General features: G+C 40.7%; 1 protein-coding gene and 1 pseudogene across 1 annotated transcript in view; one reads left to right on the top strand and one right to left on the bottom strand.

Annotated features, from left to right (window-relative positions):
- The window catches only part of Frmd4a (FERM domain containing 4A), a 574646-nt gene that overhangs the window by 531866 nt on the left and 14872 nt on the right, over positions 1–27908 (bottom strand). The gene's annotated exons all lie outside the window — the stretch shown is intronic.
- LOC110342950 lies at positions 3368–9654 on the top strand (annotated as a pseudogene).

Here is a 27908-nt window from a genome sequence, read left to right as displayed (position 1 = left end):
ATGAGTTTTGCTCCTTTAGATAAACCAACCCCAACAACATTTATTATTCCTATGGAATTGACTCTATATTCAGAGTTTGCACGTTGATGACCTGGCTCCCCTACCTCACAATTTGGCTCAGTTTGAGGTAAGTTCTTTAAAAAGGTGATGGAAGTGATTGAGGTTACAATGGGGGCACATGAGTGGGTCCTAATGCCATCTGACATGTTTCATTTAATGAGGAAGAGACCAGAACAAAGATGTCTACATAGAGAATCCATCTGAAGACACTGCATGAGGATGGATTTCAGCAAGACAAAGAAGGGGCTCAGAAGGAAATCAACCCAGCTGACACTCTGATCTCAGATTCCTAGGCTCCAGAGAAGGGAAAAATGAATTTATATGTAGTCTTCTGCATGATAGTGATAGCAAATGAATACAATTTTGGCAAAATGTAGTAGCATCAAATTTGCCAGTTTGTGTAACAAACATCAAGCTATACTTCAGAAGTATAAACTCTGCATCCATTAAGATTCATGGACCTTGTAAGTTACCTTAGCCCTTATGCAATTCACCTGTCCTGTTATGAGTCTATATAACCTCTGCTGGCTTGATTCTGACCTAGATGAGTTGTCACAGGGAACACAAATCAAGTTAATCAATAATTAGAAGAGCTGTGCATGAGAATATCCACAAGAGCCTGAAAATCCCCTTCTCAAGATATTAGGAACTAGTTCAAATGTTTTCAACCTATTAATATTGTGAAATGACACCATCTATAAGTTAATTCTCAAGAACTATATGATTACTAAAAGAATTACATGGCTACAAAAATTTACCTCAAATCATAAGTTTTAAAGAAAGCTGATGAGTTTGTGTTGGGCCACATCATAACTATCCTTGGTGACACGTGGCCACCTGTTCCAAGTGAAGCTTACAGCCTTCTTAGTTAACTCTCTTGCTGGTGTGGTGGACAAGACTGACCAGCAGCTGTGATTCATCCATCCTCCCCAAAGGCTCCAGGCAAGTCCTCAAATAAAATGAATAATTGTCTCTGCTAAACCCATGGAGAAGTTGTAGATTAAAATGAGAGGGACAGAGAGGGAAACAAATTCTAACAGCCTGGGAGCCAGCTTTGAGGAGAATATCTTTACTTACTAGTTGCAAGGCTGACTGATGAACAAGAGTCCCCCAAAAATGTTTTGGGCTACTTGTAAAACAAAAAGCAAAGTAAAGAACAATTAATAAACTGACAGGTCAACAGAGCTCAGGCCAACACGGGTTGGGCCATCCTTCATTTATCACTAATTAAGAAAATACCCTTAAGCTGGATCTTATGGAAGTATTTGCCTAATTGAAACTCCTTTTTCTCTAATGACTCTAGCTTGTGTCAAATTGACATAAAACCAGTCAATTCCAGTACAAGACTTAAGTTCAGAAAACCACATAAATGCTGGGTGTATGTGTAGACTCACTCCTAATTCCAGGCTGGAAAGGCAAAGATAGGATAGTCTCACAGCAAGTTGTCAAGCCAGACTAGCCATATGGGCAAATTCTGAGTTTGATTGAGAGACTCTGCCTTGTTAAATAAGGTAGAAGAATGATTGTGGATGTTTCCCAATGTCAACTTCAGGCTTCTATATGCACTCTAATACATATCCATACACATGTTAAAGAAAGAGCATGTACATACACTTGAAAATTGGAAAAAGTAAAGAAATTATATAGCCTATCTAATTACAAGCTTATTTTAATATCTTTTCCATATATATTTGTATTCCACATAAAGATGAACAGGAGTGATGGGGCAAGTATCAGAGGAAATAGACAATTAAAAAACCCAAACAAGGGAATTTTGTAAGCTGATTCATATATTTGTATTCAACACTTCAGTATTTTCTCTTATGTTCCAACCCAGTTCCTCACTGCATCAAAGTGACAAGAATTCATTGATTGCATGTCATGTTGACCTCCATTTGTTTATGTATGACATGTGGTGCTTCAGTAACTTGGTTGATTCTGTAAATTTTCCCAGACATTGGTTCTGTTTTTATACCACCTAAGTACATTTTGGAGTCAGATTAAACAACACTAATCCTAGGCAAGTTAATCCCTATGATAACAGTAAAAAATAAACACATCTCTTCTTCACTGGGACTCCTAATGGAAGTAAGAGCTGAGCCAAAGAATGAACCCAGATTGTCTTGCTACAACCTTTGATACATCATGAATAAGTATAGTACTAAAATCATTTCCCACCTTGCTGGAGAGGAAACTGACATTGAGCTAGTTAAGTGATTTGCTGTTGCTCAAACTAGTAACTGGTTAGTAATGGCAAGCCCAAAGTGTGCCACTGTATTTGCCCTGTCAGTCCTCTCACCTGAAAAGTATGGGCAGGAAGATTCAACTATCTGCACTGTTGTAAAATTTAAATGAGGTTGCATCACTAACACCAAAGATGCTGGGGACAGTAGCTATGCAATTGAGGTTGCTAAGGTGGCCAATACTGTGACAGTTATGATTACCACTAAATGGACCATTCTTATGTGAACTTAAAGTCAAATAACACTTTGAATGATGATGGAAGTAACTTGAATTTGTACCAACAGTGACGATACAAATCAATGACGTAGTCTTGTTATTGGCTAAACACATTAGAATCTTTAGCAAAAATACCTATGGAGTAGTGATGGTCATTTTGTTGTTGATTTGAGACAGGGTCTCATGTTATAACACATACTGGTCTGAAACTCACTGTGTACCCTAAAATGACATCGAACCTATGGCTCTTCCTACCTCAGTCTCACAGGAATGGAGGTTATAAAGTGAGCCACCACATTCAGTGGGGTACTAGATGTACTCATGAAGAAGTCATGCTATACGCAATAGATCTCTAGACATAATTTGCCCTTCCCTTCCTAGAAAACTCCTATTCATCCTACTACATGGCATTCCCCAGTGCTTTTTCTCCTGGAAATTCCTTCTTATGCACAGAGGAGAAAGGGGCAAACCCCCTCCTCTGTAATACAGCAACATAGCACTAGGTGGTAGTCAAGAGTGGAAACCATACTATAGGAAATTAATATCTTTACCCAGCATAGAGCCTGACTATAAAAGGTAAAGAGTGAACTGTTTCTTTAATGGAAGAATGCTTTCGATATGCTAATTCTGAGTTATTCATAACCTAAGTATTTGAGGCTAAATGTTGCAGCTATAGAGAGAGAGGGTCAGACATAGAGCATCTAGCTGAGACTATTACAGACCCTCCAAGATGAATGTGTCAGCAGGATCTCGTCTTCCCTTGCTGCTTGTCTTGGGCTGAGTCCCCCTTCTGTATGCACAAAGCCCTCCCTTGGATTAAGAGCCTCACTAGGACTCCAAGCAGAACATGCCAGTGGCTGTCAGTGTTATTCAGGAGAAACGGTACAGATGGGAAATGCCAGCAAATAGAGCTGTGTTGAAGGGGGATGCCCTGCACCACAGGAGGCTTTAAGGAAGGCTTTCCCAATAACTCAGTGGAATTGTACAGGATTTCATAGGCAAGGCAACTTGTAGCCCTTGGTATCACAGAAAAGAGACAAAGTCAGAGGGACACTGTATGGTCACCCATTTCTACAACATTCTAGTGATGAGACCAGGATAGAAACTGGTTAGGCAGTTTAGGGACAGGGTCCTCTCTTCTTGTCCTTGGCCTAAAAGTGTTTAGTTCTGTCAAGGTCATGAGCCAGAAATTCCATGAGTACTAGGAGGTTCTAGTTCCCCATCTGGTTTCTTTTTATCTTTCTCCTCCTTTTATACAGCTTCCTGGTGGCTTCATGTGATATTGTGGCCAAAATTCCAGCCAAGACAAATTGGGATAGAGAGGCATACAGACACCTGTAGGGTGGATCAGCTGAAGTGACCAGCTCCTCAACATTCCTCCACCCATATTGTCATAAGTCTTATAAAAAGCCACTAAACTAGCAGTTCAGTGGTCTTCCCACTATGATCACACAGGAGCTCCAATTGCTTTAAGTCTGCATCTACACACCTATAATAAATTCCTTTCTAAACCCTCGCGTCCCTTTGCTCCATGAAACGTATTCTAAAAAGAATCCAGGACCATTGTCTCAGCAGAAGTTTTGCATGACTATGAGTTTTGGGCATCCTAACTTGTGAGTTAAGCTCACTGGAGGCTAGAAAATCTCTGTCACACTCAAGAATCCACTTTCTCCCCATTTCAGTATCTGTAAACCATTAATGGGCAAGTCAACTCACTTGACTATCTGTGAAGTGGATGCAACATACCTCAAGACTGGGGCGGGATCTATACAAGATTCTAGGTGTTAAATATTCCTTAGGGCCCCGCATTGTACTTACTTATCACATATTAATTACTTTGTACTTCCCATTCTACCAATGGGAACTCTTTGAGGTTATTTAGTTTGGGGTTCAAGATCAGAGCCAGCTAATTGGAAGTCTATGGATTAGATTTTAAATTTGCCACAATGGTAGTGATGTTTGGGTCTGAATAGGTATGACTTAGCCATATCTAGTGAAAAACACTGGGAGAGGCTGGAGAGATGGCTCAACAGTTAAAGTTAAGAAGTCTTACAGCTTTTCTGCCAGAGGACTAGAGTTAATTTCCAGGACCCACACCAGGGAGCCCATAACAACATGCAACTTCAGCTTCCAGGGTTCTGGCGCCCTCTTCTGGCTCCTGTACCCACACACGGTGGCAGACACTCACATAGCTACCTACACACACACACACACACACACACACACACACACACACACACACACACACACACAAACCTTTAAAAAATACGATGGTATAACCATGAAAGAACTTGTGTTTCCAAAATATGAGAGCTGAGAAGCGTGGTAAGAGGACTGTTAAGAATCTCCACAGACATTACATGCTGATTTGAGATCAGAAATTACCCTCCCACATTTTGTTTTTCATAAAGCACTGGGATTCTCATTGAAGTATTCCCCCTCTTCTTCCACTTGGTAAGTGGATTCGAGGGACGAGGAAGAAAAGAAATCACAAATATTCATTGAAAATGTCTTTGCTCAGACTCTCAATTCCATCAAAAAGAGGGAGCCTGGATATTTCAGTTTTGATGCAGTTCACACCTAATAATCTTTCAGGGTTTCTCTGAAAGTCAGTCCACAGGAATAATAATATACACCCATGTTCCTGAGCCAAGCTCTGCTCCAAACAAGTCTTACAGCTTAGCCCCGAGCCTTTACAATTTCTTGATCTAGCATTAACTGATTTTTTTGATAATTTCTCATCATAAGCATAATTTCTTATAAAAAGTATAATGTCTTGAATGAGCATTAATTCATTTGCAGGCTCCTCTCTCTTAATTACTGACCTGGGAAATCATGAGCCTGGAAAGTGCAATGATCCAAATGGGGAAAGAACTGCACATGAAGAGAAATCAATGACTCTTTAGTCCTTGCTGAGTCTGGAGCTCACAACCATGAAGTTCAAAGTTCAGCACCTGTCTTTTCCAGCAAGAGACTGGAAGACCCCTGCCTAAAATGTCCAGAATTGTTCAAAATGGGTCCTTTGGGAGCCTTAACCTTCCCTAGAATGAAGAAAATGGAAAAACTTTAATCTTCATTCTATTTGGGATTGCTCCACCTCCAGTCTGTCCCCCTGGGTTTTCTTTGTGTGCATCCTCCCAGAGATAGCCATAGGTACAGTAAAGCCAGGATCTCACAAGGTCTTTTTGTGTGTCAGAAATAGCCCTGTCATCAAGAACAGCAGTTCAGCCTCAGAAGCCATTGGGAATGACAGCAAGAAGTTGAAAGGAGACAGTTGTGCAGGGGTCCCTTCCAGAGTCATTCAGATGTGAAGCTGCTCAGTGATGTCACCAAGGGCAAGGTCAGCTCTCCAGGGTTGCCCTTCCATAGGGAAGGTCAACAGTCTCCTCAGACTAGAAAGAAAGAAACGGTCCTTCATCAAGACAAATACAGAAGGGGTTGCCAACACCATGTTTAGCTACTACAGTCAATGGAGCCCTGCGCTGTGTGGACAACCCATCTACATCCAGTTCTCCAACCTCAAAGAGTCAAAGAGCTCAGGGCAACAGCTTGATCAACTATGTGGATGCTTAGGAGGGTCTTAAGGCCATGGACTCTGGAGTTGGGATGCCTGGCCTTTACTGATCCCACTGAGGCTGAGGATGTGGGAACAGCCATGACAGGCCTGAGCCCCACGCTCAGGATCACCATGGAAAACCTCTTCTACCCAGTGACCCTGGGTGTGCAGTACCAGACTTTCTCTAAATTTAGCACCATTCTCAGGATTATCACATTTATCAAGAACAACCAGCTCCAGGTGCTGACCTGTCACTCGATGGCTAGAACACCTACAAAGCCTGCCGTATGCTGCACATTGCTTCTCCAAGCTCACCAACCTCAACATCAGGTTCAACGACACGAGCAGACACTACATCCCCCTGGACCTGCCCACTGGAGACAGCTAGGGATGCTGAACCTAACCAGGGCTGTAACCTTCTGCCTCTCAGTTCCTAACATCCACAGAGAGATGGCCCCTCTGGCTATCCTATGTGTAGCAACTGGAGCCAGAACAGTCCCAATTGCCATCCTAGGCCTGGCTGGTGCCGGGAATTACATCCTGTTAATCAATAACCTGAACCCCGACTCCCATTCTAAAGCCTCTTTATTCTTCTCTATGTCTATGGTGTGTAAACAAGGAGAGCACAATGATGCAGATAGCACATGGCAACCAGGCCCAGCTAGGCAGGAGCCACCTGAACAGACACAAACTGCATGGGAAGCCAGTGTGCATTATCTGTTGTCTATGCCCCAGAGTGTGAGGCTTCCCCATGAGGGCCAGGAGGACTTGGGCCCAACTAAAAACTATGGCAGCTAACTGCTATACTGCTTCAAGAAGCTGGATCCTAAGAACTTCCAGAACATCTTCCTGCCCTTAGTTACCCTGCACCTTTCCAACCTCCCACCCTTGGTGTCTAAGGAGGACTTGAAGAGCCAGTGGCATGGTCAAGGGCTTCAAGCTCTTCCAGAAGGACTGCAAGATGGCACCAGTTCAAGTGTGCTCTGAGGAAGGGTCGTGCACGCACTGTTGGAGCTGCACAACTACAACCTAGGCAAGGGGCACCCTTGTGTGTGTCCTTCCCCAAGCCTATCATTTAGGAGCCCATGGACCTGTGGCTTTCCAGAAAAGCCACTTTGAAAAGTAGCTGAAGTGACTTTACAGACCAGAGAATTTTTTATGAGAGAGGTTTACATTTTTTCTCATTGTAAGTGTATCTAGACCATCTTGCCACAGTAGAAAATGGCTTGGGCCACAGGGGCCCTGGCAAGCCCAGCACCATGCCTTGAGGGGCCCAGGAGTGAAGCCACTGTGGTACCACGGAACACAGCTGCCTTCTTCTATCTTGCAAAATCAGCCTGCATTGCAGAGCACACCCATCTGCACAGGCTACCCAGGTCTGTCTCTCAACCTGCAGGTGAACCAGGTGGCCCGCATGTGCTCCACAAGAGCTGGAGCCACCACCTCACTCTTATAGTCAAGTGACATGGTTCTCCCGTGCCTCTGGCCAATCCAGAGGGCCCAGGCCATGCTTAGCTGCTAAGCTTCATGTGACATTTGTATTCTCTTTGGTACAGTCATTGACACTGTGCCTAGCAATATTTCCACTTGACCAAATACCTTAATTTTTTTCCCTTTATATGCAGGAGATATAGTTTTAAGTAACTTTTGTAGCAGTGATAAGATCAATGGTGTGTGTATACTCCAAGTTTCTTAGTTTCCTTCACTCTACACCACCTTCTTGGTGACCATCTTGCAGGTGGAACCCAGAGTGGCCCGCCTCTACCTGACCTGCTTAGTGAAAGAAGTCTAAAACCTTCAAGAGGTTCCCGCCTTCAGATTTTGGACTAAAATTGTGCTTTTTGTTCACCTTTGACTCAGCCCAGGTTGGGGGGGGAGCTGACCCAGACCTTAACTGCCCTTCCCAAACACATAACTCCATGCCTAGTCTGTCTCCATGGGAGGGTGTCCCTGGACAGTGAGGCTCTATGAAAGAGAGGGAAGTATGTAAATATTTATGATTTTTAACCCATGTGGGATAGAGATGGCATAGCAGTTTTGTGGTGGCAGATTTGTTTTGGTGCAACTGTAACCTTAATGCTTTTCTGGGGACAGTCCTGGCCACATTCCATCCTGTCCTGGATGGTATATGTATGTGTATGGTGGGGATCAATTAAAGCCATTTTATAACCTATAAAATTTTTTATTTGCTGTGGTGGAAGAAATGAAACCATAAGAACTGGTGGAGGGAGAACCAGGAAAGTTCTTGGTAAGGAAGTCTATGGAAAGCCAGACATGAAGCATTCATACTAAGGAGCTACCAAAGACATAGAGGACTTACTCACATGGCTTGTGGCATTATAAATACCATGCTTTTTAGAGAGAATTCCAAGATGTTCTAAGGTTCTATAGTGTTAGGTGGGTCCTTAACAACACTCCAAAAGAGAGAAAGCTCTTCCCTCAAGTCCCATGCACACCTCCCTGTGACACATTCATGTTCTCAAAAGTCATTGATGTAGGCCTACTATGAGAAAAAGGCTCTGTTTCCTTTCTGTTTATGCCCTGAACTATAGACCTGGTTTGGCACCAACAAGTCACCAACTGCATTTCTGACTAGACTATTAGTTGACAGCGCCTTTTGCATACTTTTTTCTAAAGACCTATCAATATCTTAGGAGATGATGAACTATAGCCTTTTAGGCTTCAAACAGTGCCACTACCTAGCATCTCAGACCCACGAATGGTGGTAGCCACTGTCAACTCTATGCTATTGTTCCTCTTGCCAAGATAGTTGTCTTTAAATTGGCCCTTTCTTGCCTGCCTTGTGTCCCTGTCTTGCTATGGACTCCTTCCCATACTGAAGCAGCATACCTGACCTTCTTAAGATCCACCTCTGCCAGTTCCTGGGCTCATTTTTGCAAACACCTGGGAAATGGGTAAAATCTAGGTTTGAGAGACATCAGGTGTTAAGACAATAATTCTGGAATGTCAAAAATGACAAAAGAGCACCTATCCAAGAAGCTCAAAGTGTCTCCTAAACTAACTGCCCCCCAGACTCCCGTGGAGACCTTAGGCGTGTATCATCCATTTTCAAATCAATTTTCCGGAGAAATTGATTCTCTAAATGAAAAGATTTTCTACCCTGAAGACAGGGTGATGGAAAGATATGGGCGTGAGAAGAGAAACACATCCTCTCTCACCAGCACTTTCATTATCATTATTTTTTTCTAGGAAATGTGAGAGTGTCATGGACTGTTTTAATGAGTAGTTAAGAACTGAGCATAAGGAAGCTTGCAGCCCAACTTCGCCATAAGGAAGCCCTGTGATACTACATTACTTCCAAAGAGAAATTGCAAAGTCCTATTTTACTTTAAGTCCATAGTCCTCCAAGAGGACACTGATATGGCTTGAATGAAACTGGGATAAACTGAGAAAGGTAAACAGATCTGTTCCAATCTGATCACAACTTAGCATACAACAGGAAATATGTCACATTCTATATAGGATGGTTAGATTTCCCAAAGGCCACGCAAACCATTGCATGTATTAACCTACCCCCCCAAGAGATCAAGGAAGCAGTGCTGTGCTGTGGAAATGGGGTGACCTTCCCTGACTGCTTCTCATAGGAGTTTACATTAGTCCACCTATTTTTGACATTAAAGATCTATTTATTTATTTAAAGAAGACAACATAAGATTGACACTATCAACAGAATTTTAAGTGCCCATTTTGTTTTGTTTTGTTGAGACAGATTCTTACTTTATGCCCAGACTAGGACTGAATTTACAATGCTCTTGCCTTAGCCTTCTAGGAATTGAGAATACACCTATATACTATTATGCTTGGTGCACAACATTTTAGATTCTATTTACTTGTGTATTATTTACTTTTGTGGAGATGTGTGTGTGTGTGCTGATGTGCACACTTGTGTGGGTGTGCTAACCTGTGTGTGTGCCTATGGAATCCAGAGTTCACCTTTGGGCGTTATCCTCTATCACTCCCTATATTTTTTTAAACAGGTTCTCTCACTAACCCTGAACTTAACTGCTTGGTCTAGGAGCCCCTAGCAACTGTCTGTCTCTGCTATGCTACACACTGCCAGGGTATGGGCCAAAATGCACAACTATTTATGTAGGTAATGGGATCTGAACTCATGTCCTCTTGCTGAGCAGCAAGCACTTTACCTACTGAGCCATCTCTCCAGCCCCACATCAGTTTTGTTTCTGCTTTTTCTTTAAATATCATTGTAATGTGAAGTGATATTTGAGTGTTATTTTGGCTTATATTTACAGTGGTTAGTGATGCTGAACAAATTCCATAATTCTTAGAAAAGTTTCTTTCTATATCCTCTCTCCATCTTCAATTGAACTGTTGTTAGTTTTATTATCTCTATTTTATCTGGATAGTTTCTTACATATTTTGGACGTTACTCACTTATTATCTACTGTTTTTAGTTTTTTTCTTCTAATTCTGTGGGCTGCCTTTGACAATACTAGGTGTATAAGCAATTTATCTCAGTATAATAAAGTTTATATAAGGAAAGCCCACAGCTAACACCATAATCACTGTCAAACATTAAACTATATTTTCACCTAAGAACAAGGACAAGGGACAAAATTCATAACATGACCCAGAGTCATTAGGCAAAACAAAAGGCCAGCACTCATATCAGAAAGGAAAATAACATGATCATATGTATATATGCATATATTAAATATTCTATCAATAAAATCTCTTAGAATTAATAAATGAATACATTAAAGACGTGGAACCAGTGTACAAAGGCGATGCATATTTATGGATATTAACGATGAACTATCTGAAAAGAAAATTAAGAAAATAATCCTATTGCTAGTAATATCAAAAAGAATGAAATACTTAAGAATAAACAGCCAGTGATGTGAAAGAATGTACAATTAAAGACAAAATTAGTGAAGAAAACCTTTTTTAAAAGACACACATTATTAGAAAGGCATCCCATATTAGTGGATTAGAAGGCCTACTACATACATACACAAGTATGCACAAGTAAATAAATGTAAAAATTTTAAGTCTCCCCACCATATCTCCTTGGTTTTATATCAAGAATGAAGAGTTGGCTGAACAGGGAAAGTTCCATCATTAGTAGCTTAAAGTATAAAAAAATCTTCTCATTGTCTTTGGACCTGTAAGTTAATAATAATAACTTAGCAAAATATAGCATGTATTCATGATACAGTACCCTAGCAGATTAGGAATAGAAGGGCATTTCATTATCCTATTAAGTGAACAAAATATTAGTACATAAAAGCATTTAGAAAATAATACATTTAAGGGAAAAATATGAGCATAACATTTAAAATTGGGAACAAGCTAAGTATTGTTACCATCATTACTCCTTACTGGAGGTCACAGTGAGCAAAGGAAGATCACATATGAACATATATGATATAAAAACGACAATGGACATATATGTGAAAACTGAAACTTTAAACGAAGGACCAAATGTCAAAAAGTAGTGATCACTGGCCATTGATAGAGAAGTCAAAAGAATTCGTGAACTATTAATAGAAAATTTAAAGGATTAATTTAAATAACTTACAAAATTCAGTTTTAAAGAATGCATATCAAAGTTAGCTTTGCCACAACTCAACTGGAAGACACTGATGCACGTATATGTCACAGGAACAAATCAAAATACATGTAGGGGCTTAATGGAGAAAGTAAGAAAACATCAATGAAAGACTTTAGTTAGCTAAATTAATAGCTAAATAGTTCATAACTTAGAGTCCAACAGTGAAAGTGTCACTCTCTCAAACCTGGTGCATATTTAAATTCAAGATTCCAAATAAGGTATTTGGAAACAAAGGTACAGGGACAATTAAGACATTCCTGGAAGGAGAGGTGTCCTGAAGACATCATACAGACAGATTTAGGCTATATTGGCACAGGTGTAGGACATGGACTAGTGGAACAGAGTTTTCTGCAATGCTTGTGTGATGTATAGATCTTTGATTGACCACAGAGGACACAGAGGGAGTGGGAAGAGAGACAATTCATTCATGGTGTAGACTTTCCACAAGAAAGAAATTAAGTAGCCTCCCTTCCTCACCCATGTATAAAAATAAGTCAGGCGAGCTTCAGTAACTCCAACAGGGAAAATGAGGAAATCTTTAGAAGGAATAGAAGTTCATCATAATGTTGAATACATTAAACAACACATGGCAGCATAATCTGTAAAGAAAAGATTATAAATTTGATTTTAGTTAGATCAAGACTTTGTGTTCAGAAGAGTGAAAATACAAACTAAGTGTTGTATTTATAACTAACAGAATATAAGAATCACAAGAATGTACCAAACTAATAAAATTAATAAGAAAAAGACAAGAGGTAGGAAATGTGCAAAAGACAAAACTGGATTATGTGAAGATAATCCTATGAACAAAACAGCCTACTTACTGATAGTTAGACAATTGGTAAAAATTATCTAACCCTCAAGTGAGATAATCATTTCACACTATCAGGGTGATACGTTTGGATAAAGATATAAGAAACTAAAATACGAACAAAAAAGAGTACTGCCTGCCCACTGCTAGTTAAACTATAATGTCTGTTAACACAGAGCATGCCTCAGTAGATAAAATCAGTCAGTCCTACTCTTTAGAGTGAATCCTAAAGAAACTCATGCTCTTAGTTACCAGGAAACACATTTAAGAATGTTTAAATAGCATGGTCCTACTGGTAAAATTCTGGAAACGGTCTAGATTTGCATCTACAGTAGAGTGAATGGATTATGGCACATTCTTAACTGAACATTGCTGTTAATACAAAGGAAGCTCAATGTTAAGACAAAGAAGAAAGGAGATTTTTTTTCACTCAGAAAGTGCTTGACTTACAAGTCTGAGGACCTGAGTTCCATCCCCAAAGCCCACATTAGAAAGAGCTCAGGCTAGGGAGGTAGAGGCAGATGAATCCCTGGAGCTCACTGGCCAGCAATATAGACTAATTGGCCAGTTCTGAGTCAGTGAGACAACCTGTCTCAAAGAAATTAAAAGGAAGATAGACAGTGCCTGAGATATGACACCAAGGTTGTCCTCTGTCCTTTACATGAAGTGCACATAGGTTATGCACACAAACACACAGAGAAATAAAGAAGTAAAGGAAGGACTCAAACACAGGATTCCATAACTAGGCAATATCAAATATATTATTTGGAGATCCTACACACACACTACAACTGTCTCCCAAAGTGGTTCAATATAATAATGTAGAAAAGAGAGCAAGAAAGACCATTGGGGGACGGGCAAGGATGGAATGCAAATAATGAACATGGGTTATAAAAGAGATATAAATCTGTTTGTCTAGTTCTTATTCTGTAATTTAGTTTTCATTTTTAGTGGTGGTTAAGTATGTGGAAATATACTTAATAAGGAAAGCATAGAATCTATTGTGGAGCTCCATAGCTTCAGAAGGCTATCCTAACTGTTCATTGAGATGTGTAGACTTTAGGTCTAGCTAATTTTGGTGTATGATGTCTTCTTGTAAAAAAAGTTCATAAAATGTAAGAAAGAAAAGTAAAGGTACAATTTACATAAGACAGACTAACATCATACTCCTTAGGAAGCTATTTTTTTGCTTCAGGTAAGACAAAGGAGGTGATATAAGGCAGGGATAACCATTGTGTGCTACCAGTACTGGTCCTTGGCAGACTGGCAGGTACACTAATGCTTACTTATTTTCCCTTAAGCTGCAAATATATGTGATATAGTCTTTTGTGGTCAGTGTATAATTTCCAGTTTTTAATAAAAAGAAATTGTTGTATCTTTGCTTTAAGCCATTAGGGATGCTAGCCATCAGGGCTCTGCAGGCTAGAGGTACTCATGGTCTCATGTGGACTAATAAAAAAGACAAGCTAGCAAACATTAAGTGTCCTTCATGTCCACATGGCTGGAGGCAGATGAAACAATAAGGCCAGGCCTGTGGATTTATGCTGAGTGCAATATTTCTACACAATATCGCACCCCATAGTTCACTGACCCTTCATATTGCCCTCATGATCACAACAGAAATGGGCTCCAATTCAACCATATCCAAAGGAGTGAGCCAGCGAAAATGGAGGTTTGTACTGTTAGAAACAACAACCAAAGCCCAATAAAGACACAAAGCTTTTCTGCACAACAGCAAGTGCATCCTCGCATCTCATTAACCTGCTGACACTGTTTATCCACAGGTCACCACAGCCAAAATTCACTCAGTAAGGTTCACTGCTGTGCTCTTCTCAAAACCACCGCTTTGTTAAATATCAGCGCCCATCTGATTCCTGAAACCACTGGAAGGTTACGGTGGGCTCAGGTGTGCCGAGAGTGGCTATGATTGGGTCTGTCATTGGCATCACTCAGCAGGATTCCTGAGGACCTGCAATCCAGGCTGGCAACTTCCTGAGGTCTAAGTGAGGATTCTGGCTTTTTAGCAGAGGCAGAAACAAATTTGATATACAGCATTTTTTAGTGATAAGATTCCTTCCTCCCTTCCTAAAATACTGATGCCAAGGAGGATTCAGCTCTACAGACTCAGGGCCTTTAATAAGTTTACATGAAGGGAAGGAATGAAGCAGTCCAACACCAACTTGGGGCTGGCATTTTGTAATCTTTCTATGGCATGTAGGAGCATGGGGGACTTTCCTATGATTCTACATCATGCCACTGTGGAATCCTTATGTATAGGGAGGGTTTCTTTTTGTCCTAAAATACTGGGACAAAATATTCAGCTTACACTACAGATCTAACTTACTCCAATTTAATAAAAAGTGATTAAGGAACTGAAAATCAAGAGAAAATATTTTGTTTTGTTCTTTTGGATTCAAAGAAGAGGCCTACTGTGGTCATTTTTGTCCTTGTATTTGCTGAACTTTCCATTTCAGCATCTGCCTTCAACTCAGTGCTCCAGTCTCCAGTGGACTAAGGAATCCACTTGGCTCACCTCCCAATGCAGGAACTTCCTAGACAGACACAAAGGTACTGTCTGTTCCCTGAGCTAACCTTTATCCAGTGGTGTCAGGGGCCAGGAGATGTGAATGGACACAGTCTGCAAAATCTGTCTATGGCAGGGACTATAGATGACCAATGTCCTGGAGAGAGTGTGGGTGAGAGCGTTGATAGCAATACAGAATTCTTTCTTCATTCACCTTTTGGGTGTGTAATATGTGAAGTCAAACACAGATTCTTACACTTCCTAGGCAAATGTTCCATCATGCAGCTACCTTCCCATTTCCATTACACAGAATAAAACAAGGAGCTATGGAGATGGGTCAGTGGGTAAGAGTGCTGGGCAAGCCTGAGAACCTGAGTTGAAATCTTAAACAACTTCATACAGCATCAGGTACAGCTGTGTATACCCATTACCCCATAATTAGATATTGGGGCTTATACAGAAGAAGATTGCTGGATAGCTGGCCTCTGGCCTAGCTGAAAAATCATATACTCCAGCTTCAAAGAAAGAGAGACACACACAGTTAACATTTTAATGAGAAAATATCTTTATACATATATAAGACGTACCAAAACTGAATATGGTAAGCTTCCAAAATAGTTTAACTTTCTTGAAAATGGCTGCAGAAGATGGGATAATAAATTAGTCAAATTATCTCCTGGGAAAGGTAGTGTCATCTTTAAGCCTTCTTCAACTAAAACATTTTTAAGAAGCATTTTTGCTTTTCATTTTCTATCACTGCTTTTATCTTTATATAGCTTAGCCAGAAGTATCTTCTTGACAGTAAGAAAAAAATGCAAAAAAGAACTGCTGGGCCTTGCAGGGGATCGAGCTCTGGTCATAACTCAACTTCCCCAGAAGGAAAACAGAGCTCCTGAAACCTAGTCATGTACACAGTCATAAACCTGTTCTTGGATGAACATATTTCCTGTGTCCACCTTTGGCCAGGGCAATATAATCCTAGCTGACTGAACAAGGCTACTCGCGGGCACGAACGCATCGCCACAAGCACAAGCACGGGCTAGTACTTGGTAGAAAGATGAATGTTAGGTCTACTGCTCCAGAATATAGATGGCCACAGGAGGCACTCTCTGCCATCCCCAGTCACCTTTGAACTCTTCTGGGGAAGGTATGTATGACTGCATGAGTGCGAGTCAAATGGATTATAGTTCTGTTCCTGGGAGTTGAGGGAAAGGAGCTTGTAGAGTCTGGAGTGAAAATGAATGCGAACATGAAGTGCTGGCATATGTACAAGGCTTTTGCGAATTGATAAGCTTTTTAAATACATTATTGGTAGTATTTATTTTGTGTGGATGAGTGTTCTACATGTATGTCGGTGCTCCACATCCATGCAGTGACTGTGGAGGCCAGAGGAGGGCATTAGATCCTCTAGGAATGCAGTTACATAGGGTTTTGAGTTACCATATGGTTTCTGTGAATTAAAGCTGAGTCCCCTAGAAGAGCAGCCAGTGCTCCTAACCATTGAACCAACTCTCCACCCCTGAAAAGTTAAGATTGTAGCATCACTTCAGTAACAAATGAGCAACCGATGTACTCTGCATTTTTATCATTTGTAAAATAAAACACATGGACTAGATGGAGATTTGAGATGTCCTAAAGCCAAATGCAGCCCAACACCTAACAGTTATGAACAAAATTTTATTGGAACCCACTTCTGCTCACTCATTATCTAAGGTTGCTTTCACGCTACAGGGATAAATCTGAGCAGTTACAAAGATAACCCCATACCCTACATGTTTACTATCTAACCCTTTACAAGCTTGCCAACTTCTGTATTATGCCATTACCCCCATGTTGAGAAACCTAAATGAATCAGACAAGTACCAGATGTTAGTGTCACAGGCACAAGGACAGCCACTGGATCTCCTTGCTTTAGTTTTTATTGTCTCGGTTTCAATAGACTTTGATAGAGAAGGCTATTTTCTTCATAGAGAGAAAGACACAAAGAAACTTGCAACTGCACTTCAGTATCTGTAGGGGATGGACTGTATGCTAAATGGGGCATGCAGTGCTCTGTATGAGGGAAGGAGCCACATGACAACAGGAACTTAAGTCCACCATTGCCTACTCTTCCATGTAGTTTTGTCTCCACTCAGTGAAAGGTATTGAAATGTAGGGCCTTATACATGGTAGGCAGGCACTCTACTGCAGGGCTGTATTCCAAGATTCATGTGTAGATTTTCACATGGTATCATTAAAACATAAATATTCAATGTAGCAACCAATAAATCTGTCTGCAAGGCACCTGCAGCTTGGGATTCCACTCTGTCCTTTGGCTAGTTATTTGGTGGTTAGCTGGATTTGTGCTAATAGATTTTATAGACCAAAGCACGTCTGAAGACTGGGTGGTGGATAGGAAGCAATAGGGCAAAGGCATGTGTGTGCAAGGGCAGACCTGTCAGAGGACAGGGAGCTACTGTCAGGAGCCACATGTGTGGGAGGAGGACATCATATAGATGAGGCTGGGGCAGAAATGTGAAACCATCTAGAGAATGGTTTCAAATTCCAGATTAAAGAAAGAGGTGACCATAGCATCATTCCGGAATGAAATGGTGTCTGTGGTTTAATTTTATGGTGGAGTTACTTACAGAACTTGGGAAAAGGTAGTTCATTGTAGAGCAGCCAAATATCCCATATTACCCAGGATTGAGTCCTTTTCTTGGTCACAAGATATACAGTGCTCTGGTTGTGCCTGTCTTGGAGAATGACTATTTGATGAGAGATAAGAATTTCCAGGAGGCTAATTCTATCATCTAGAAATAAGACAACAAGCTTTTTGTGCTAAAAAGGCTTTCATCCTATTCTATTCTAATGGATAACTTCTTTCTGAATTTTCATGGGAACCTTGCTTTGTTCTGAGTGTGTTCTAGCTGTAAAACCTTATTTCAAAGGACTAAGCTGATTCAGTGGCATGAATTTAGGCATATGGCCAGGCACGGAGAAGCTATCGTGTGGAAGGGTATATGCTAGAGGAAAGAAAGCTTGCTGCTTGCAAGTCTACTAAAGGTTCCCAAGGATCAACCACTTGTGACACAGAACTATTTAATATTTGTGATGACTTGAACAATTAATGAACTCCTCCTTTTTTCACCTTCTATTGTAATTGAGATGGCTATGGAAGTTGACAAACTTTGCCAGAATTGGAAGACTATTAAGTAGGAGAGCCAGATTTTAAAACAAGACCTTCCAACTCCTCTCCCTGCAGGACACCTTACCTCCTTGCCTCCTCAGACATCCCCCCATCTGCCCTTTTTAGGGTTCTGGCCCTCAGCACAGATGCCCACCTCCTGGGAAATAAATGAGCTGCCTCAATCGAGCTAGCTGACTGCCTCAAAAGAGCCAGCAGCCTGAAGGAAATTCAAGGGAGAGCCACATGAATAATTAAGAGCCCAGAAAAACTGATCTGTCAGGAAAGATTAGAAGAATTCAATAAAGTGTACTTTGTCTAAGCTAAGACAAGGGAGGAGGAAGTGGGGGGGTGCTGAGGAGCAAGGGAACAAAGTCATCACAGAGTAGGTGGGTTTTCTGCTGGCTACATGCAGCACAAAGAGGCAACAATGACAAGAAGACATGAGAAGGAGAATACACAAAGGCAAACCTGAAGGATAATTTCCCAAGGAACACACCCCAGAACCCATTGAAGAACAGTCTATGTACCCTAAGTAAATGGATAAAAGCCCAGTAGTTCTGTTTTTCTCCTTTCCAAGCAGACTGCATTTCCTTAGCAGAAAATATCGAGTTTAAAATCCTTGCTAGGTCTCTTCAACAGCCAGGTTTGTTCAAGTAGCTCATGTGTGAAAATGAATTGCTTTATCGTACCAATAAGTTTCCAATTACACAAGAGAGTCAGCTTAGAACTATGATGGACTAACGTGAGCATGGCTCTGTTCTACGCAACACACAAACATTCTGATCCATATTTGCTTGTCCAGTGTCATGCAGTACTCTGCTTGATTTTGTTTTCTTGTTAATTCCAAGATCTAGTCTATACTTACTGATATCCTATGATAGTTCTCCAAGCTAATTATCAGCCCACTGTGGTGGCCAAAACAGGCTCAGACCCTGTCCTCATGAAGTTGTGTAATCCAGTGATGCAGATCAACATTTGAATGACATCCACAAAGGCCATCAATGTAAAATATTGTGAGTTACCTTGAAGGAGAGGAATGTATTGTTAATCATGCTATGAAACCAAAGGGTAGCTCAATGCAAAAAGTCAGAATGGCCTCTGTAAGAAAAAGGTAGTAAAAGATAAAGCCCGTACCAGGTAGGTGATGGGTAGGTTTGTTTCTAAAAAAAAAAAAGAAAGAAATGGAGGGATCAGGTTTCCAGCAGTCTTTTTTTCCTTCCCTAATCCCAATAACTTCCAGCCCCTACAACCATCATTCTACTTTCCCTCTGAATTTTATTATTGTGTGTACCTCGTATAAGTAGAACCACATAATATTTTTATTTTTGTGAGTGGCTCATTTCACATAGCATAATGTCCTCAAGGTCTGTTCATATTACGATATATGTCACATTTCTTTCACTTTTAAGGCTCAAAAATATTTCATTGCATGTACGAGCTGCAAGTTTATTCACTCACCACTGACGGAAGCTTGAATCGTTTTACGCCTAGTCACTGCTGTTGAAATGCTGTGATGAAGATGGTGTACAAGAAGCTCCTAAGATCCACTTTCAATTCCAGAAGGGAAATTGTTGGATAGTACAGTGATTCCATTTTTTAGGCTTGTGCCTCTTTTCCCATTACAGTTGCACCATTTTACAATAACATCAGGGCACAACAGCCTCCACTTTCCCACATAGTCTCTAGGCCCTTGCTGTTCTCTGTAGGGTTGCTCCATGAGCATTCCCACCATTGGAAGGTCAGTGGTATCCATTTGGCTTTGACTGGTTATCATTTCCCTAATGATTATGATCTTGGGGGAAGTAGTATTGGTGAATGGTAAAATTTTATTCCTGGAACCTATAGGTAGCATCTCCTCATCTCACGATCTACAACCACATTTCCCATCCTCCATGCTGTCAGCTGTGCTGTTCTGGTGTTCACTGAAGCAATGATTGGGCCAAGGACATGCACCATCAATCAAGATCAAATAGAAAAGAGAAGGAAGTGAAAATGTCTTTCTCCAATGTACACAGACCATCTTCCCTTTCCTTGTGAGAAAAAAAAAATGTGTTTACCGAGAAGAAGTCCATAGATTGAGATGCATAGGACTCAAACATAGAAATCAGGTAAATCTCATAATATCACAAACCGCTGACCAAACAGAGAGGGCATTGGGCTAATATGCCCAATGCTGGGTCTACAGACATTCTAATAATAGGCAGTAACCATGCCTAAGCAACCATGAATAAGAGGTAATGTGGATAGGGCTCTCTGTGCCATGAACTATGCATTTTCTATGTGGGAAGGTGCTAAAGAGGGATGGCCTGATATTTAAGCCCACAACCCAATCCAGTGTTGCTGTGAGGAGACTGTACTTGCTATATGAAAATATGAAGAGAAGAGTCATGACTCAGTAAATACCTAGTGAGGTTCTGCTTGAACTGGTGTTTATAGTCCTCACGTTACATTTCTCTAGCTCTTGAAAAGGTAACATGATTATCCATTGACCAAAAGATATAGATTATTTTACATAACTGAAACTTCCAACCCATAGAAATGTTTATGTGGTGAGGAGGTGACTCAGGTATGAAGGAAAGGGGGAGGGATATAGTTGAGAAGAGAATTTAGGAAATTTTTTAACAGTATAAAGATATTTATTTTGGCTTCCAGGAAGATTCTACTCCCCTGTCTGACACAGGATCCAAGAAAATGGAAAACCAAGCCATATTGCTTAAAGGCAGATGTTTTTACTCTTTGCTGCTGGTAGTACACACTGCCAGTTGACAAATGTTGGTTCAAACAATGAAGGGAAAAACCAACTCCCAGCAGCTGAAGCTCAGTCTTTTAAACAAAAAAGGACTCTTCATCAGAGGTTCATTTCTAATCCTTCATCTACAATTAAATGCAGCCATTTTGGAAGAGCCTTTCAAAGTTATTGATGGTCAAATTGCATTATTGATTGATACAAACTGCAAACTCAGAGCCTCCTGTTCAAACTCCATTTAACTGGTCTTAAATGTCATTCTTCTGTCTTTCTCTCTTTTTCGTTCTTTTTTTCTTTCCTCCTTTCTATCATCTATCTACCTACCTGTCTTTCTTTCTTCCTTTCTTTCAATTCTTAGTGTCTGACTTCTCATACTTCTCTTTGATAGTATTTTTGGCACTCCACTGTCACCAGGAACACAATAGACATTAGAAAGCAACTAATTTGAGCCCAAGAATGAATCAGGGAAAATACTAAAGGAGGAAATCAATACATAAAGGAGCAAAGCCTTGCAGAAAGATCTATCAGCCAATCAAAACAAATGTCCACACTCAGTGATCACACTCTCTAGAAATAAACCAGTAAATGAATGAGCATAAGCACAATCTCTGTCTTGACTTTTGGACACCTGGGAACAATACTTTATAGTTATTCTGAGGAAGAGCGTCCCCAGACACTTGAACACTTCCCTTATTTGGTAAGCACAAAAGAAAACTATAGGGAAGACCCAGAAGTAGATCCTTTCCAAGGTGATAACTTGAAAGACAGGCAGTCAGCTCCCGTGGAGGACTTTCAGAAATAAGGAGTAGAGCTTGGAGTAGAGCAGTGTTGTCTAGTAGTATACACTTGTGCTCTCTCACATCCTTTAATAACAAGCTCTAGAGAACACCAGGGAATTGGTCTCAGCAGGGCTGCTGTGACAGACACACGGAAGGAAACTGCTATCTGTGCCTACCGAAAACCAGTCCTCATTCACAGTCCTCCCTTACAGAGTCCTGACTTCAGTTTCCTACTTCCGGCCATACTGTCCTTTCTTTCACTCCACTAGACTCATTGTGAATTTGCTGTTGAGAGTAGGTGCCCAAAATTCACTGGCCAAGTACCCAAGGAACATCAGCCACGTGTTCTCCTTGCCAAATAGACAACCTTTGATCCAGACAATGAAGAAAACTCCAAATTTTTCAGCACTTTGAAACAAAGGAAGATTCTCTCAATGTGGTCCCATTCCTAATCCTTCAGCTACTGTTAAATGCTGAAGGACTATTGATGGCCAAATTACACAATTGCTTGACACCAACTGCAAACTCACAGCCTCCCATCCAAATCCACTTAATTGGTCTTGAATGGTACTCTTTTTAAATTACTTGGGCAGAGAAAGGAAAGAAATGTGCCAAAGACATCTTACACAAAGAAAATTAACACCCTGTCTTTGTTTCACTTTTCTCTGGCATACATGCGGACTTCAAAGTTATTATTTCTTTCCTTGAGAAGTAGTGAGAATGCGAACAGCAGTTGGAACTTTTCTTGTTCAGTTTCCATAATTAGAAAAAATAGACTAAAATTATGCAGAAGCAGATTGAGGGGAAAGACAGTTCTGCTTTCATATGAAATAGTGAATTCTTTTTTTTAAATTCAAAGATGCTTCTGTCTCCACACATGGCTTTCATCTCAAGAGTAGTTACTGCACTGCTTTCAAGTCTCAGGTTTAACAACTGGTGCCATCTTCAAAGAACTGGAGGCATTGATTGGAAGTGTGTCCATGGCCATTGCTTCCATTTACTAAGAGGATGTTCTGGGGCTCAGTCAGGAGACCACTTGCCATGCATACAGGAGAACTGAGTCTGACAGACTCCCTGGATTCTGTGGGAGGGGTGGTGGCAGGTATATGCCCATAATCTCAGCTCTGTGGAAGTGGGGACAGGAAGAGCCCGTGGCTCACTAGCTAGTCAGCCTATGTGAATCAGTGAGCTCCAGATAAGAGACTGAGTCAAACACTACAGTGAAGAACAATTGAAGAAGATACTGTTAACCTGGGGCCTCCACATGTACCACCCATCCCCCACATATTCACAGGTGTACAGACAAGAAGCAGGGAAAGTCCATGAGTTCTGATGCTCTGTCTCCTACTAGAATGAAAGAAAACACAAAGACTAAAGGAAAATCCCTTCTTCTCTGATTTCATACACTTTCTTCTACTATTCCTGTACTTCACCTAAAGGCCCAGCAAGCTGGCTGCTGCCCTATATGCTTGTGATTCCCTTTGCTCTTGCTCATTTCTACACTGGGACATGGCTCTCCCAGCCTCTCCTGTCCAACACCATAAACTGGGTGCTAATACTTTATTGGGGTCCCACACTTTGTGTGTTGCCCTGACTCCTCAGTCACCTGAGGCCTCTTCTTTCAATCTCCACAGCATTTCTGTCTGTCTCTTTGACTTCCCTCTATTTGATTTTTGTTTCTTTCTTTATGCTTTCAATTTGTCTACATTGAAAATCCACGATTGGAGGACGACTGTCTTGGACAGGGCTTCACTCCCCTTTAGTACTTAGAATGGAGGCTGAGTACTATGAAAAACACTTACAGGACTACTTTACAGATTTGTCTTCCTTTACTTATCCACAATTCCGAGTTCCACCAGCAGTGTCCCCTCTACCAGTTACTACAAACATAGCTTTTTGTGGCCATATACCTACAACCCTGCACCAGCCTTCCCATTCATCTCCTTGTTGGACATTCCTACCATCACCCAAGTCTTCTTTGAAATAATGCTTGTTGGGCAGATATTCAGAAAACAACTATGTCAGTCTCTGTGAACTCAATACGTTTAGGTAATTTCACAAAGCTTTGACCATAAGGGTCACATTACATGTGTGTGACACTAAGATGTCAACTGTAACTCCTACTGCTGTGTGAGAGAGACCAGACGTGAGCCAGTTTGATTCTGCAAGAGTATCCTGCACACAATACATAGCTTCTTTCATCAAATGCCCTTGGCAATTGTCTGTATTGGTTTCATGTTACTCCCTATTACTCATTCCAAGCAGGGTCTTTTGTTACATGGCCCCACTTTATCCTCCTGTATTTAGATAATCTCGTATATCTCCCTCTATCCTACACACTGCTCAATTCCATTTTCTCACCCTTTCCTTCTTCCTGCCTTTCTGTCTTTTTCTTGTGCCCCAGTCTAAGCCAACACCCATCTGTCTCCTAAGAGCTCTGACAGCCGCTCCTAAGAAAAACAATCTCTTTTTTCTTTGTCTTTCCAAGTGTGGATAGTTAAATTATACAGCAGAACACTTATTCCTCTTCATCTGGCATGTCACCATTTGGTTTTAAATGTTGATTTCTCAACCTAGATTGTAAGATTCCTGACAACAGGGATGGTTCCTTTTAGTGTTTTCTTTATGGGTTCATGGGTTAACTGTCAATCAACCCTTGATATCTGCTTAGTAAGAGATGGAAGATAGTTTCCTGGCAATTTATGCTAAAATTGACTTGATATTTGAAAAGTGTGACAATCCATTTTCTCAGTGAAAGTAAAAAGAGTGAGGGAGAAATCTGAGGAAGGGAATGAAATTTTGGGTATAATTCTTGGGATATAAAATTAAAAGGCCATCTGCCTTTGAGATGCGGCAGATGTGTAATTGATATTCTCAGCTCATTTGCCACTTGAATTTTGCAGACATTTAATGCTGTAATTGTTTATACAGTAAGATTATAAATACCCTTTAGAGACTAGCTACTTCTCTCACATTCTGTCTCCTCCCAACCAGCACGTATGAACTGGTCTTTTTGAACTAGAGCTACCAAAGTAGAAAATTTTTAAAATTGGCATGGTGCCTTCTTTTGAAGAAAGTAGTTGGATAATATTTATAAAAATTTAAGAAGATATAGTCTTGATCTATCACTTGCCATCTAGAATTTTGTCCCATATCATGCTCTAGTCATTTGCACAAAGATGTCTGCACATGAGTGCTCACTGTAGGGTAGTTTGCAATTATAATATATTAAAATAGCCTAAATGTCCATCAATGAGGGATTATTAAATATATTATGAGTCATTCATGGAACAAAAGCAGTGCAGCCTTAATAAAGAATGTGATTGAGCTGTGGGAACTGACAAGGAGGGAGGTGACATATGTACAGAGGATATCTGGAAAGATACACAAGAAACTAAGAACCAGGAAGGATGTAAGCTCATTTTTATTATATAGTCCTTTGTATTTAAGAACATCTTAACCATAAGAATGTTTTTATTTTAAAAACTTACAAAGGAATTTTCAAATAATGATATTAGCACTTCGGCTGAAGACACATATGGCTGAGTAACTGTGAAGTTTCAGAATCATAATAATGTTACTTTTTGTCCATATGATCATAATTGAAGTACTAATATTCATTTTTAGACAGTGTCTTGCTCTTTCTTTTTTCACTAGGTTCTAACTATTTTATTACCATTATTTTCACATATGGACAGTGGATATGACTGGGGTGAAGCCTGTAGTGGCAGGAGATTAAACTAGGTTAGGCTTTGTACTCCTTATGTAAGTCACTTTCACAGAATAATGACTATATTTCAAGTGTGTTGGGTTTTCTTTGGAGAAGCTCATGTCCTAAATAAAGGAAACACCTGTCTAGTGTCTCCTAGTTACTTGCATTCCTACTATGCCTACCTTTACCCACAGGTAGTATTTTTTGGTTCTCTATATAGTAGCAACTAGTACAATTAGTTGCTCCTTTGAAGCCAGAAGAGACTAAAACTATTAGTTACCTCTTCTATCACCTCCAAGAAAGCAATGGAGGCCTTTGTTTAGAGTTCTTAGATGCAGTCAAGGAACTCCATTCTAATACATCTAAGCAGAAAGACATTTATGAGCAGGTGCCAGAAAGATAAGAATATACAAGCAAAGGGCTGGAGAGTTGGCTCCGTGGGTAAAGTGCTTACTACATAAGCACAAGAGCGTGAGTTTAGATCCCAAGCACGCACATGAAAAGCTGAGCATAGCTGGCACAGACCTTTAACCCGGTGATGGGGTTTAAAACAGGTAGATCCCAGGGATGGTTAGCCAGTCAGTCTAGCTAAAGAAAGCAGGCTTCAAGTTTAGTGAGACCCCCATCTCAAAATTTGAAGTGGAGAAGAGATTAAGAAATAAACTAGTGGTGACTTCTGTACTCTACATGTGTCACCATTGGTAAGTACACCTGCACACAAGCATTCCATGCGCACACACACACACACACACACACACACACACACACACGAGGAAGAGAATATGTAGGTCTGACAATGTTATATGTCAACTTGGCAGAATCTAGAATCGCTTGGGAAATGGGTTCCTGAACATGCCTGTTAGGGATGATCTTGATTATATTAATTGAAGTGGGAAAACGTAGCATAATTGTGGGTGGATAATTTCCCTGATTAGGAAGTTGGCATTGTATAAGTGGAGAAGGAATCAAATATGCACACATTTATTTCTCACTTCTCCTTGACTTTAAACCAGTTGCTTTAAGCTACTGCTACCTTGATTTTCCCTCCACTAACTTGTAATTGTCAGCCAAAACCAAATCCTCTCTCTTTTAAGCTTATTTCATTAAGGCAAGAATAATGCCCAAGCTTACCTGGAGACTCAGAGAACATATACCACCCTTGATTACTATATGCAATTACTACTTTTAACACTAAAGGCCAGTCACTGACACTTCTACTAGCAGCTTATCTACAAAAGGGGTCAAGGCTATGTTGGGGAAAACCACATAAATAGCTAATCTGAGTAAGTGGACATTCATGGACCCCAGTCTGACAGCTGGGGAACCAGCATATGACTGAACCAGGCCCCCTGCATGTGGGTGTCAGTTGGGGTACCTGGGCAGTCTATGGGGCCTCTGGAACCAGTATTTACTGGAACCATTAGTACACTAATGGACTTTGGGAGTCCATTCCCTGTGGAGGGATACTCTCTCAGCCTAGATATATGGGGGCAGACAGAAGCCCTGCCCCAAATGATGTGACAGACTTTGATGATCCCCAATCAGAGGCCTCACTTTCCCTGGGGAGTGGATAGGAGGTAGGATGGGGGATTAGTAGGGGGAATTGGAGTACAGAAAGGAGAGGGGACTGGGATTGGTATGTAAAATAAGATTGTTTTTTAATTTAATTTATTCCACTAAGTCTGGAACCAGTGAGCTGACCTGGTGGAAACCAGATCACATATTGAACATTAACTACAAGGAGGTCTAGGAAATACATTTTTAGATCCCTGGCCTCTATCACTTAGCAAATAATTTTGTAGAGACAATATTGTGGCAACACAACTGAGTGAGAAACCTACATTTCATCACATACAATGTTCTGATTTGGCCCCAAAACAAAGGTAGTCCAAGAAGTTTGGGGAGAGAGATTTTGCTTTTCGATAATAGAGGGCCAACGGAAGCACTGTCTCTAGTGTTATTTGTAGTTGGGGGCTTCTTATCCTGTCCACCAGTTCCCGAATAACTACTCAGAAGCTTAATATTAATTACAATTGTTTGGCCAATGGCTCAGACATATTACTGACTAGTTCTCACAATTAAATTAACCCATTTCTATTATTCTATATTTTACCACAAAATGGATGGCTTGTTACTTCACATCTTGCTTCACCAGAGGTTACATGGCGTCTCTCTGACCCCACCTTCTTTCTCTCTGTATATGTTTGGATTTTCCACCTGGCTATATTCTGCTTGGCCATTGGCCAAATCAGCTTTATTTATCAACCAATTAAACCAACACATTTACAGCATACAGAAGGACATCTCATTTCAGTTATTTTTCCTGCCTTTGGGCATGGGTGTGATGGATTTGACATTTGGAGCCACTTCTGTCTTCTTAGAGCCGTGCAGTGCCAACATCCTTCCATTTACATTTTTCATCTTGAGTCTCCCTGAGCCTCCCTTCTTTAGTTAGTCACAGTTTCTGCAACTTTGAAATCCACCCCTTGTTTCTTTCC

This window comes from Mesocricetus auratus, unplaced genomic scaffold (assembly GCF_017639785.1).
Source record: "Mesocricetus auratus isolate SY011 unplaced genomic scaffold, BCM_Maur_2.0 Super-Scaffold_100013, whole genome shotgun sequence".
Taxonomy (NCBI): Eukaryota; Metazoa; Chordata; class Mammalia; order Rodentia; family Cricetidae; genus Mesocricetus; species Mesocricetus auratus.
This window is presented reverse-complemented; position numbering and strand designations above follow the sequence as displayed.